Source organism: Chiloscyllium plagiosum, unplaced genomic scaffold (assembly GCF_037043375.1).
Source record: "Chiloscyllium plagiosum isolate Xiang-an unplaced genomic scaffold, Cpla_swu_hap1 HiC_scaffold_31, whole genome shotgun sequence".
In the NCBI taxonomy this organism is placed as follows: domain Eukaryota; kingdom Metazoa; phylum Chordata; class Chondrichthyes; order Orectolobiformes; family Hemiscylliidae; genus Chiloscyllium; species Chiloscyllium plagiosum.
Window position 1 is genome coordinate 54,571,291 of NW_028270169.1, and position 14,824 is coordinate 54,586,114.

The 14,824-nt window shown below is 42.6% G+C and overlaps 1 protein-coding gene across 1 annotated transcript in view; it reads left to right on the forward strand.

Annotated features, from left to right (window-relative positions):
* Positions 1–10,446: 10,446 nt before the first annotated feature.
* ube2g1a (ubiquitin-conjugating enzyme E2G 1a (UBC7 homolog, yeast)) overlaps positions 10,447–14,824 on the forward strand; it is an 80,436-nt gene continuing 76,058 nt past the window's right edge. Inside the window, exon 1 of the transcript XR_006315833.2 lies at positions 10,447–10,649. The gene's annotated coding sequence lies outside the window, so the exon portion shown is untranslated. The remainder of the gene's footprint in view (positions 10,650–14,824) is intronic.

Sequence of the window (14,824 nt, forward strand, 5' to 3'; positions counted from 1 at the left end):
CTTTGGAGAGGGTGCAGAAGGCATTTGTAGGGGTAATTGCAAAGCAGCAGGGCTGTAGCTACCAGATAGAAAAGCTGTATCTCTACGCTTGACAGGAGACGACAGGAATTTTTGGGCATATTTAATCATTAATATCTGTATATCGAAAGGACTGTTTATTTTGTATCAAAGCATACAGAAAAAAAGCATGTTTCTCTTTTTTTTCTAAGTGTGATGATTCCAAGCTGACATAAGTTACCCTTTGGCATCTTGCCCAATTGTTCCTTATTCAGTGAACACTGGCAGAATCATTGATCACAGACAGAACCTTTATCCAGAGCTTCTGAGCAAGTGAGTATGAGAAAAATGCACTGAGGGTTATCAGACTCTCTCGGTGTCAATGTCAACGGCTCCTGCCATCAATCATAAGACTATTGATGCAATTATTTTTGACCAATTACATCTGTGATGGAACGTTTACGGTAGTGTATGCAGCAGGGTGTGAGAGATGCAACAAACATGCAGAATGTTGGATTTGTATTCTAATGGTGTTGTAGGCTGTTACATGAGGGATGTCAGGCAGGACTCCACAGCCACAAAAGCATGGGAGTTATGTTATAGCTATGCAGAGCTCTGGTTAGACCCCATTTAGAGTACTGCACTCAATTAGACACATTATCCCTCAGGATGAATATACTGGTGATAGAGGTATGCAGCAGAGATTTGCCTACACAATAATACAGGGGCTAAAAGAATTAAATTATGAAAATAAATTATGATAAAATTAAGTTTAAAATTAAATTGTTAGAAGATTAAGGAAGGGCTTTTATGTCCCTAACACTGGGCCAGGAGGTCTGAGTTCAAGTCTCACCTGCTCCAGAGGAGTGTCATGATGTCTCTGAACAGGTTGATTAGAAAATATTCAAACTTGACTATTTAGGTGGTGGTTGCAAAGGATTAGAAGAGTAAAGGGGCTTCTAATTAACTTATTTAAATGTTAAAGGAAAATCCAAAGCAGTTCTACAAATATGTAAAAATCAAGACATTGACTCAGGACCAATTACAGATCAAAAGGATAATTTGAAAGTGGAGGCAGAACATGAGTTTTGTTTCATTCATTCATGGAAAATGGGTGTTGCTGCCTCTGCCAGCATTTATTGTGCATCTCTAGATGTCCTTGAGAAAGTGATAGGGAGCTGTCTTTTTAAACCGCTGTCATCCATTTGGTGTAGGTGCAACAACTGTGCTGTTAAGAAGGGGCTTCCAGGAGTTTGACCCAGTGACACTGAAGGAGCAGTGATATCTCTCCAAGTCAGGATGGTGAGTGGCTTGGAGCGGGACTTGCAGGTGGTGGTGTTCTCATGTATCTGCTTCCCTTGTCCTTCTAGATGGAAGTGGTGGTAGGTTTGGAAGGTGCTGACTAAGGATGTTTGGTGAATTTCTGCAGTTCAACTTATAGATGTACACACTTCTGCTACTGAGTGTCAGTGATGGAGACAGTGAATGTTTGTGGATGTAGAGCAAATCAAGTCAGCTGCTTTGTCCTCGGTGGTGTCAAGCTTCTTGTATTGTTGGACTGATGCCCGAAACGTCAATTCTCCTGCTCCTCGGATGCAGCCTAACAGGCTGTGCTTTTCTAGTGCCACATGTTTTGACTGTGATCTCCAGCATCTGCAGTCTTCACTTTCTCCTAGTCCCTGTACCCACTCAGGCAAGTGGGGATCTTTCTGTCACATTCCTGACTTGTGCCTTATAGATGGTGGACAGGCTTTGGAGAGTCAGGAGGTGAGACGGCACGGTGGCACAGTGGTTAGCACTGCTGCCTCACAGCGCCAGAGACCCGGGATCAATTCCCGCCTCAGGTGACTGACTGTGTGGAGTTTGCACGTTCTCCCCGTGTCTGCGTGGGTTTCCTCCGGGTGCTCCGGTTTCCTCCCACAGTCCAAAGATGTACAGGTCAGGTGAATTGGCCATGCTAAATTGCCCGTAGTGTTAGGTAAGGGGTAAATGTAGGGGTATGGGTGGGATGCGGGTCGGTGTGGACTTGTTGGGCCGAAGGGCCTGTTTCCACACTGTAATGTAATGTAATGAGACACTTACCGCAGCATTCCTAGCCTCTGACCTTCTCTTGTAGCCACTGTATTTACATGCCAAGCCCAGGTCAGTCTCTGGTCAATGATAAATCCCCCAGGGATGTTGATAATGGATAATTCAGCAGTGCTTGTGCCATTGAATGCCATGGAACAATGGTTGAATTCTATCTAGTTGAAGATTGTCATTGCATAACTCTTATGTGGTACGAATGTTGCCAGCCTCTAGTCAACCCAAACCTGGATATTGTCCAGATCTTGTGTATATTTGGACATGGACTGATTCAGATGAGTTTTGAATTGTGCTGAACATTGAGCAATCATCAGCGAACATCTTCACTTCTGACCTTATGAGGGAAGATCATTGATCTTATCATGGTTGGGCTTAGGATACTACCCTGAGGAACTCCTGAATTAAACAAATTGCAGAATTGCTGAACAAATAAGAGTAGCAATTTTGTTGTCAAAGCTGTGGGGAGAGTGCGACATGCTATTTTCACCATGGGTTTCACTGAGAAGCTGAACAGTAAGAATTGAGAAATTTTGAAAGCCTTAGGGCGGCACGGTGGCACAGTGGTTAGCACTGCTGCCTCACAGCGCCAGAGACCCGGGTTCAATTCCCACCTCAGGCGACTAACTGTGTGGAGTTTGCACATTCTCCCCGTGTCTGCGTGGGTTTCCTCCGGGTGCTCCGGTTTCCTCCCATAGTCCAAAGATGTGCAGGGTCAGGTGAATTGGCCATACTAAATTGCCTGTAGTGTTAGGTGAGGGGTAAATGTAGGGGTATGGGTGGGTTTCGCTTCGGTGGGTTGGTGTGGACTTGTTGGGCCGAAGGGCCTGTTTCCACACTGTAATCTAATCTATTTTAATCTAATGAAGATACATATAAAAGAAATGCTTGTGTCCATAAAACAATGTCCACTAACTAGGGACCTTTTAAATTGCCAATTAAGTACATTTAAAATGTAATCATTGATGTAATGTAGGAAACATAGCAGAATAAAACATGCACAGATAGTTCCACAAACGGCAGTGACATGAATAACCAAAAAAATCTGCTTTAGGTTCATCTTGAATCTATTTTAGGTTTCAGTTCAAGAATAAATATTGACAAGATCATGGGAAAGACTCCACAACTTCTTGCTATGCAATATTCTTGTTGGCGTGTGAGGGCAATACCAACTTAGAAATAGGGGTGGCTCAGTGGTTTGCGCTGCTGCCTCACAGTGCCAGGGACCTGAGTTTGATTCCATCCTTGGGTAAATGTCTGCGTGGAGTTTGTACGTTCTCCCCATAACTGCATGGGTTTCCTTCAGGTGCTCCAGTTCCTCCCACAGTGTAAAGATGTGGAGGTTAGGTGGATTGGCCATGCTAATTTGCCCATAGCATTCAGGGACGTGCACATAGGTGGATTAGCTATGAGAAATGGAGGGTTATGGGTCGGGATGGGATGCTCTTTGGAAGGGTAGTGTGCACTTGATGGGCCAAACTGAAGGGATTCTATGATTCTACATTATGTGCTCGAGTCCCTGAAGTGGCATTTGAGTGTGTACGTTTCTTACTTAGAGGTGGCTGTGCTACCAGTGAACAAAGGCTGAGATAATAATTGAGACTTCATTGAAGAGACACAGCACATAAGAAGCTTGTCTCATAGTCTCAGGACATGTTAGGGCTGATTTTGTGCTCCTGAACCACTGCATGAGTAGGCACTGGCAGAGTGATCAGCGAGTCTTGCCAAATGCTGCAAGGTCAGCTCAAAATAGAGTTTATACTTCACTTATGGTTTGAATCTTACACAGAGAGCGTGATCAAGAGAATGTCAAATGTAAATCATTAAATGACCATTTGACCACAAAAACTACTTTTCAAAATTAAGGGAATACAACAAATCATCTTTTTAACAACAATACTTTTAGTGTATTTAATATAATAATCCATTCCAAGACAGGAGCTGTATGAAAAAAATGAGACACCAAGCCAGATAACCAAAAGAGATCTGAAATAAAAACAAAAAGTGCTGAAGAATAAACAAGAAAACCGTGGATACTGTAGACCCGCAACACCGAGGATGCTGGAGAAACTCAGTGGGTCTGACAGCAACTACGGAGAGAGAAAAACAGAGTTCCTGTTTCATTGCAATGACTTCTTCAACAATGGAAATCTCTGACCGATAGGTCAGTTCTAAGGACTGTCCTAATGGAGGAAAGAGTGGTGCAGAAAAATACAGCAGAGAATTCCAGAGTGACCATACGATGATATGGTGCAGGAGCAGAAGTAGGCCATTTAGCCCATCGAATCTATTCTGTTATTCAACCAGATCATTAATGCCCAGTCATTGTCATTCATGCTTAAAATTGAGGATGCTCAAAAGGCCTCAATTGAAAGAGCACAGAGATCGAGGAATGTTGTGCAATTGAAGATTAGAGACAGCAAGAGTCAAAGTCCAGATGAATTTAAAAACAAGGAACAGAATTTTCAAATCAAGTCTTTGTCTAAGCAGGAGCTAATGTAGCTCAGTAGCTTAGGGAAAACATATGATGTGATTGGCATGAGCTAGGACACAGGATTTTTTGATTATCTCAAGTTTACAGAGAGTAGAATGAAAGAGGCAAGCCAGGTTGTGTTGGAATAATCCAGAGGTAACAAAAGCCTGAATCCAGACAACTAAGCACAAGTGTTTGTACATATGGTGAAAAGGAGCTTGAGGAATGAATTCCATTTCAGCTGCATTGGTATAATTTGCCACCGTAAAAATACCTGGGGCCCCACCCCCTAATTCCTGTATCAACTGTAAGACTCACATTATACCTGTTGGACTATAACCTGATGTTGTGTGATTTTTAACTTTCTTCACCCCAGTCCAACACCGGCTCCTCCAAATCACATTATTTTTGTTTGATTATTCAGGAGATGACTGGCTGGGCCACTATTTATCACTCACCCTTAATTGTCCAGTAAAAGCAAATAGTGAGCTACCTCCTTGAACTGCTGCAGACCATTAGATGTAGGTAGACCCATAGTGCTGTGGGAAGTGAATTCCAGATTTTTGACCCAACAACAGTAAAAGAAAAGCGATGCATTTCCAAGTCGGGATGGTGAATGGCTTGGAGATGTACATGCGGCTGGTGATTTTCCTATGTATCTTCTGCCCTTGTCCTTCTACATGGTAGTGGTTATGGGTTTGGAAGGTACTGGGTGAATTTCTGTGGTGCATCTTGAAGATTGTACATAGTGCTGCTACGTAGGTGGTGGATGGAGTTGAGGATTGTGGATGTGGTGCCAGTCAAGCAGACTGCTTTGTCCTGAATGCTGTCATGTTTCTTGAGTGTTGTTGGAACTGCACCCATCCAGGCAAATGGGGAGTCAGAGACCCTTAGGGTGGGTATCCCCAGAATACGCCAGAAGGTTGTGAAGGAGCACTATTCCAACATTACACAGCTTAATTCAGTTGAAGAAAGCTGCATAAAAATGGTGTCATGGTACTAGTCTTGACAGCATTACTTCAGTATATTGGAGATGTTTCATCACAAGAACGTCTAATGAAGCCTCCACGTCTACCCGTGGGTCATCTAATACATCAACCCTCACAGCACCCCAACATTTGAAAGCCAATGGGCCCTTCATTATCAGCTTGCATGATTCATCTCCCTTGGCTTTCCTTTATCTCATCTTCAATCTCTGGATAATGAATAAATGGAAGTTCAAGGATTTCCTAATGAATTATAAACTATTTCCTCGATCTCTTGCAGCAGTGTCCACATCCTCCACCCTTCAGGAGACTCTAGTACCATCTGCAGACTTTACAATTGCAAGCATCAGCATGGCCAGCTTCCACCTGAACTGGGCTGGGACCAGTGTCCTGGCAAATGAATATTCAGGGTAAAAACAATGACTGCAGATGCTGGAAACCAGATTCTGGATCAATGGTGCTGGAAGAGCACAGCAATTCAGGCAGCATCCGAGGAGCTTCAGCAGAATCGACGTTTCGGGCAAAAGCCATATTCAGGGCTATTCGTGGGGGGTTTGGGAAATGTAGGTTTCTAACACAAGAGGACATGGCAGCACTACAGGGCAGCTATTTAGATAATGATAGCCAGAGTTGGACTGGAAGGGACATTGTGTACAAATGTAGAAAAACAGCTGGAAGTAGGGTCCAAGGGGGCAAAAATAGTAAAAAGGCAAACTTAATGGTGCTTTATTTGAAAACACATAGTACACAAAATAAGTGAGTTAATGGTCTAAATAGAGTTTAATGTTTATGGTTTCATAGCCCCTTACAGAGACTTTGTAAAAAGAGATCAAAGGTGAAATGGGAATTACATGTTGAAGGGTATGTGACTTTTCAAAACAACAGCCAGGAAGGAAAGGATGCTGGGATAGCTTGGTATAGAATGGAATAAATATGAAAGCAAGAAATAGTTCTGGATGGGAAGATGCAGAACACATATGGGTGGAGGAAAGAAATAAAAAAGGACTCATCGCAACCCCCTACCCTGCCACTGTAGCTATACTGTGTTTACAGAATGCTCATGAGATGGTGAGGGCCTGTAAAAAAGGCAATATATTAATCTCCAAGTAGACTGGGAAAGTCAGATTGACAAAAGTAGTCATGAAAAAAATACATTGAGTATATTTGGGACCATTTTCTAGAACACTACACAGTGGGCCCAACCAGGCATCAGGCTACTTTGGATCTGGTGATGTGTAATGAGGCAGCTTTAATACATTATGTTCCAGTAAAAGATCCCCTAGGAAACAGTGACCATGACATGGCAGAATTTAATATTCAGCTTGAAAGGGAGGGACTTGGGTCAGAACCAAGTCTGCTAAACTTAGATTAGAATAATTACAAAGGAATGAAGGTAGAACTAGCTGGAGTAGACTGGGAAAGGGGTTTAGCAGCAAAGATGCTTGAGGAACAATAGCAGATGTTTAAAAAAAAATCACGGCACAGTGCAAAGATATATTCCAGTCAGAAAGAAGAATCTTAAGGGGATAAGCCAATGATGGTGAACCAGGAAAGTTGAGGATAGCATCAAATTGAGAGTAAAAACATACAATGTGGCAAAGATTAGTGGTAATCAAGAGGATTGGAAAAGATTTTAAAACCAATAAAAGACAACCAAAATAAAAAGAAGGAGAAGATAAACTTGGAGCAGAAACTTGCAAGGGAGCTCAAGACAACAGAAAGAACTTCTTTAAAAATATAAAAAGAAAGAGACACAGCCAAATTGAACATAGGGCTCTTACAGAACAAGGCTGGGGAAATAATAATGAGGAATCAGGAAATGGCAGAGGAGTTGAATAAATACTTTGCATCAGTCTTCTTGTAGATGATATTATTGGCATTCCAGAATAACTAAATAATCAAGAGGCAAAAGACAGAAAGGAAATAAGTGCAATAACTATGATTTGAGAACAGATGCTCGGAAAAATAATTAGGTTAAAGAACAAAAATGTTCCTGGACATGATGGGATGCATCCTCAGATATTAAAGGTATATACGGAGATAGTGGATGCACTGGAAGTAATCTTCCAAGAATCATTAAATTCTGGAAACGTTACAGTGGACAGCAAAACTGTCAATGTAACACATTTACTGAAAAAGGAAGGAGACAAAACAGTAGTAACTATAGGACGTTAGCTTAACTTCTACTATTGGGGAAATAGTAAAAACTATTATAAAGGATGTAATAGCAAAGCATTTAGAAGTAATAAGATGAAGCAGAATTAGCTGGCTTCACAAAGGGAAAACCATGTCTGACAAATTTATTAGAATTCTCTAAGGAGATAACAAATAGGATCGGTGAACAGCAACTGGCGGATGTAACATGTTTGGATTTTGAGGAGGCATTTGATAAGGCACCACATGTTAGCCTACTTAATACGAGTGTTGGAGGTAGCATGGATAGACACAAGCAGTTAGAATAAGACAGTCATTTTCACGATGGTAATCTGTAACTAGTGGAGTGCCACAGGGATCCATGCTGGGGCTACAGTTATTGGATGGGGAACGCACTATTGCCAAGTTTGCGAATGACCCAAAAATAGTGAGTAGTGAAAGATGTCTCAGTCTGCAGAGAGATGATTCGGAGATGCGGGTGTTGGACTGGGGTTTACAAAGTTAAAAATCACACAACACCAGGTTAATCAGCAGAGGGCTGTGAGGCTGGGTCATTGAGTATATTTAAGGCTGTGATAAACAGGTTTTTGATCAGGAAGGGAATCAAGAGTTGTGGGGACAAAACAGGTTTAATTGGAAGCACACTAGCTTTCGGAGCAACGCTCCTTCATCAGGTGAATCATCTGATGAAGGAGCGTCGCTCCGAAAGCTAGTGTGCTTCCAATTAAACCTGTTGGACTATAACCTGGTGTTGTGTGATTTTTAACTTTCTGCAGAGAGAGATATGGACAGGTTAGGGAGTGGACAAAAGCTTGGCAGATGCTAGATGATATGGGAAAATATGAGGCTATGCATTTTGGCAGAAAGAATAGAGGAGCTGAATAATTATTTAAATAGAGAAAGACTACAGACTACAACGATAGCACGGAGGGATTTGTGCACAAATCCAAAACAAAACTATTATCCTAGTTCAGCAGGTAATAGGGAAGTCAAATGGAATGCAGAGAATTGCATATTTCACAGAGAATAGAGTATAAAAGTAGGGAGGTCTTGTTAAAACTGTAAAAGGATCTAGTCAGACCACAGCTGGAATACTGTGAATAACTTTGGACATGCTGGCATAGGAGGCAGTCCGGGGAAGGTTCACTCAGCTCAACCCAGGCATGGAGAACGTTTCTTCTGAGAAGTTGACTTGGTTGGGTCTGTATTTATTGGAGTTTGGATGAATGAGCGGTGACCTTATTGAAGCATGCAAGATTCTTGGGTGACTTGACAGGGTACATGTGGAAAGGTTGTTTTCCCTTATGGGAGACCCTAGGACAGAAGGACATAATCTCAGAATAAGGGGTCCCCTTTAAGAGAGAGAGAGAGAGAGAGACGAGGAATTATTCTTTCAGACAGTGGTAAATCTGTGGAATTCTTTCCTGCAGAGGGCTGTGAGGCTGGGTCATTGAGTATATTTAAGGCTGTGATAAACAGATTTTTAATCAGGAAAGGAATCAAGGGTTTGGGGACAAAGCACGAAATTGAGTTGAGAACTACCAGATCAGACATGATCTCATTAAATAGCAAAGCAAACTCGATGGACTGAATGGCATCAGAGGAGCAGGAGAATCAGGGCTTATGCCTGAAACGACGATTCTCCTGCTCCCAGGATGCTGCCTGACCTGTTGTGCTTTTCCAGCACCATACTCTTGGACTGATCTCCAACATCTGCACTCCTCACTTTCTCCTCAATGGACTGAGTGGCCTAAGTCTGCTCCTACCAGGGTTGAAGGGGGCATTGTGCAGCAAAGTATTTTTTTTTTGGAACTAAAAAATATGCTGGAGATCCTCAGCAAGTTCATGCAGCAATTGTCTAGAGACTGAACGTTACAGCCATATGACCTTTCATCAGAGCAGGGTTTATTTGGCACAGGTTACTCCCCTCACTGGGTAAGATGCCAATATTCCTGATAAACACTTTCCAGGGTGTTGCTCCCGTACGAAAGGCGCATACAGTATAATGTATGAAATTGAAGTAAATAATGTCACTCTACCAGCCTGACAAGATCTCTCTGCTTTATACAGAAGACACGTGGGAAGATTTTCAGCTGTTTTTACTTGCATTAACAGCCATAATATGTCAACAGCCAGGCGCTTCCCAATGCATATTAAACAGAGTCAGATCGTATTTCATCAGCAGCAGCGCAAAAAAAAATTCGCTGCTGCACTTGGCAATTAATTTAGGAAACAAAGTGCGCGACCAATCTGCAGAGCGCTGTGCATTTCCTACCAAATTTGGGGAGCAGTAGGGGGATGGGGAAGGGAGGACCGCCTCAACCACCCTTGACGCATCACACCCCCGGGAGGGCGTGGCATCTAACTGATTAACAGAACGACTAGCCAATGGGATCCTTGGAGTTCACACCTACCCCTCGCCAATGGGGATTGAGGGTGGGGCCGGGATGAAGCTGCACGCCGCGTCGTTATGATTTACACAGGGCTTAGCCAATTGAGTGCAGTGATCCTTGCACGCCGTTCACGCAATCCTGCCAACGGTGATTGAGGGCGGGGGCGGGTCGACAGGGCATTGCGCGACAGTCTGATTGATAAGGAGACCCAGCCAATAGCCTGATCGGAGCTGGGACCCGCCGGCACCCCACATCCACCAATAGCGATTGATGATGGAGGCGGGTTAATCGGGTAGCCCCGCCCCTTACACACAAGGCTCGGTCGCACAGTGAAATGGGCGGGGAGGTGCCCTGCGCATGCGCGGAGCAGGCCGGCGAGCCTCAAACTTGAAGAGAAAGCGAGTCGGTGCCGATAACAGAGGGACATAGAGTGTGTGAGGGAAGACACAGAGAGACAAGAAAGGGAGAAGAATAGAAAAGCAGCCAAACGGTTCTCTGTGCTCGACGGCCAGCTAAACATGACAGAGCCGCAGTCGGCACTCTTACTCCGAAGGCAGCTGGCAGGTAAAGGAATCTTATCGGGAGCCGCGGTATCTCCTGCACCATTTCTAGACACGGTCGTTTCACGAATATGGAGCGACCAGCGCCGCAGCAACTCTTGTTCCTCCCCCCCCCCCCCCCCCCCCAAATCGCGGCCGCTGACGGTTGATTTGAAACGATTCCCGGGCCCCCAGAGTGTCCCTGGAGGGGATTTAGTTCTTACCGCCGAGTGAACCAAGAGGCCCGCTCCTTTGTCCTGCTCGAGGTTGTATTTCACCCCCCCACCTTTTTTTCCTTTCCCCCCCCCCTTGCCATCGCCTGCCCTCAGTTCCCTTCTTCACACCCCCCCCCAAAAAATTGACTCTCCCATTCACCCCCGTCAAGTCGCACATGGACTGGTTCGCGCATGCGCACGGCGCCATGAGTGTCATGGAAGAGGCACTGCTGTTCTGTGCTTCTATTGTTGGATTTGAGTTGGAGCGCCAGCGTCCCCCTTTCTCCTCCAGTCCACGCTCAGCTTCTTTCCCTCTCTCAAATGAACCGCAGGAGTGTGGTGATGCATTTCTGTTTCTCCCCCCCCATCCCACACACAGAGTCTGTAGTGAACAGAAACAGATTTAAGTCTGTTGATTAGGAATTCATGCAGTCTGGTATTACACTAATAACGAGAAAGGTTCCCTGGATATTTTGCACCAATAAGATCCGTTATATCTTTAAATTGTTTTTTGTTTTAAAAAATCACTTCAAAACAAGTCGTCTTTTTTGCTGGACTGTTAATCCAGGGCCATGTAATGTTCTGGGGACCAGGATTTGAAACCCACCACAGCAGATGATGGAATTTGAATACAATAAAAGTCTGGAATTTGAGTCTAATGATAATTCATTGTCAGTTGTTGGAAAAACCCATCTGGTTCACTAATGTCCTATAGGGAAGGAATCTGCTATTCTTACCTGGTCTGGCCTAGATGTGATTCCAGAAATATGGTTGACTCTTTGCTGTCCCCTGGGCAATTAGGGATGGGGAATGAATGCTTGCCTGGTCAGTGCCACTCTATTCCTGTGAATGAATAAAATAAATTCCCCTCAATGCTCAGCAAGGTTGTTTTTCTCTTGAATCTTCACATGAAGTAAATGCTTGCATTTTTATTGTGTACATAATGAATAACTTTATTCTCAGTATGTTGAAGACCTGCTCTGGTTGTTGAATGAGGTTCTGATCTGAAATTCTGGGGCCAGATACTATGGCAGGATACTGTTGCTTAAATAGTGCCTCATTAGTTGCTTGAGTCTTTGTTGTATCTAACAGATGTCATTGCAGAATTTCCTCAGTTATGCTCAAGATCTGGGCTGGGATAGTTGAGACATTATATACCTGCTTTACAAACAGTAACAAAAGTGTCAAGAAAGATAAGGACTGGATGCGAACCAAAAGCTTATAATCTTTCAAGCTTTAGTACTTAAGTATTTTTTATTTGAAAAAAATGTTGCTGGCTTTGTAATGGATGTGCTTAAAATCATGTGGATATGGCAGGCTTGAGCAATAGTGAATACCATCTTTAGGTTGGCAAAAGAACCAACTGTGACATGAGTTTTATTGTTTGGTTGAGACTGGTTTACTTTTGCCTTCAAAAGGAAATTGGGAGGAAGTGGTGAGGTTTTGTGTGGGGCTAACTAAAATCTTGTGCAGAGAGTTGTGTACAAATAGGTCAACTACGTTCTTTCTGTAACCACTCTGATTCAGTGGTAATAAGTTGTTTAGCTGTTTGCCCGTTTTGTGCTTGTTATGGCAGCTTTTCTTTTGGCCTTGGAATGTGTGAAAGGGATTCCCAACCAATAAATTCACTTTCAAAGTGTAGTTACTATTTGAGAGAATGTGGCAGCTAATTTATACAGCATGTTGTGACAGATGGAAAATATTAATGAATAATTTTTTTCTTTCGACAAAGCTAGACTGAGAACCAAGGAAGCCACTAGTTCCCTGTTGAACAGATTCGCCAGTATAATGGTGATATAAGATTTTTACTGTTACTATCCATGTGCATAGAGCATAGTCTTATATTTCCAATATTGCACATATTCATCTTGGTTATACTACAGGTGAACGCTTCATCCACAGCTGTTTATTTTTATTTATGAATGAACAGGAATATTCTGATATAATTTATTTTCATCTGGCTTAACATTAATTTGTCTAATCATCAACTGAAAATCATTGTTGCATGAAATAACTCTGCAGCTGTCACCTCTGAAAGGTAGAGGAACCTGGCTCTGAAATTTAGGGGTTTATCATATGTTGAGTCCAGAAATCGTGCAGAAATGATTTTCTGGCCCCAGGTGATCTTCACCTAGGTATGAGCAATCTCAGGCTCCTTTTAAATTCCATAAGTTTACTGCATCTCTACCTTTTGCAGTGTCAGCAAAAGCTGAAATCTTATGGATCAACACAATGGTAAAGGTCAAGACAATATGAGGAAATACTTGAGAATATCTAGAACAATACTGAGAGATGCAGTCTAGTATTTTCAGGACCCTGCTGAACCAGAATTTGTGTTGGTGGCCAAGGATTGAAAGTTAATGGAACTAGGGTAAATTTAAGTCCTAAGTCACTGAAGATTGAATTGAATGATAAAAGACTAAAGATGCTGTATGGCAACATATGTTTGTTCTCCTGTCACTTAACTTGGGTGACTTTGAAGAGGTTAAAATGGTCTCAGATAAATTAACTGACCTTTGCCAGGGCAGTGAGGGTGTTATGTATGGTTTCACCAGTTGTCTTAAGTGTGTGGATGTCAACTTGTGACTACACAACTACATGATAAAGGAGCAGTGCTCCGAAAGCTAGTACTTCCAAATAAACCTGTTGGACTATAACCTGGTGTTGTGGTTCTTGACTTTTGTACTACCCCCCCCCCCCCCCCCCCCCCCCCCCCTCAAACACCAGCCTCTCCAAACTGTGACTACACAGATTTTTCTTGATTCAGCTCAAGGCTGAATAGCTTGCTAGTCCAGTTTATAGTTTTGTAAATAGGTATTTGGCAGAGATGTTGGGGCACAAATTAGAAAAGGGCAGAAACTGTTGATGCTAAGTACTAATTTCTACGACCCTTAAAAATACAGCCTTTTTGACATTCTTGCATGACTGAAATATGGTATACTTGGAGCAATATTAAAATTGCTGTAGTCAGGAGATTCTAATGTTTCCAGTGAAGTTGTTTAGTTCTAAGTCATCAGTCTAGTAAATAAATCTGACCCTGAGCCAAACAGCAACAATGTCTTAAAGATTGACTTTTGTTATATTTGGACTTGTTTAAGCCATGCCAATATGGGACATTGCAGTTTCCCATTTTGAGCTGCCAAGCCTGGGTGGGCGTAACTTTGATCAAAGTTTGCTGTGCTAGCTAGATAATGATGCACAGTTGAGTCATGTGAGTTGGTTATTAGTGTAGTTGGCATTAGTTCAGCAATATTTGTGGATATGTCTGCTCTAAAGGAGCAACACTTCTAGAGTTTTAATGCTATTACATATCGTGAGCATTTTGCCCTTTACACATTTATGGCAAAAATTAGTATGCTGGTCTTGAATCTTTACAAAGAATGTTTGATTTACTCTAACTTGGTGATAGGAGTCCACTGCATTAAAACTGTCCAGTATTTGCCGTGGTTTTAAATTGCTTTGACTGCAAGCTGCTTTTAGCATTTGTTAGCTCTTAAAGATTGCATCATGTAGTGCTTTTGTAAAGTTGTGGGCTGAAAATGTTTAAGTTGTAACTTTACTCTTTTATAAATTACAATATTAATCCCAGTGGCTCAGAGTCCCGATGTAGGTTCTCTCAGAATTTACACATCCAAATCGGAAATTCAGCCCAGCTGCTCTGTGTCAGCATTGTTACTCCCATATAGCTCTTTTGTACCTTTGTTTTATCAGGTCATGTGACTGTCTACTCCCTTGTTTTAAATTATGAAACTTCATCAGTTATTCACCTCACTACTCCATGATAAAGCAAATGCATCCACACACTGGCTAATCCTCTCCTAGATTCCATTCTGAATTTATTGGTGCTTACCTTATTTGTGGCCCCTAACCTTACATTATGCACCATACTACTAAGGTCCTTCATTTTAAAGATCTTCTATCATGTTTCTTGGGCTATAATTTGTCAGTTCCGGTATCAGTTTAGATTTCCTGCCAGGCTTTGCCA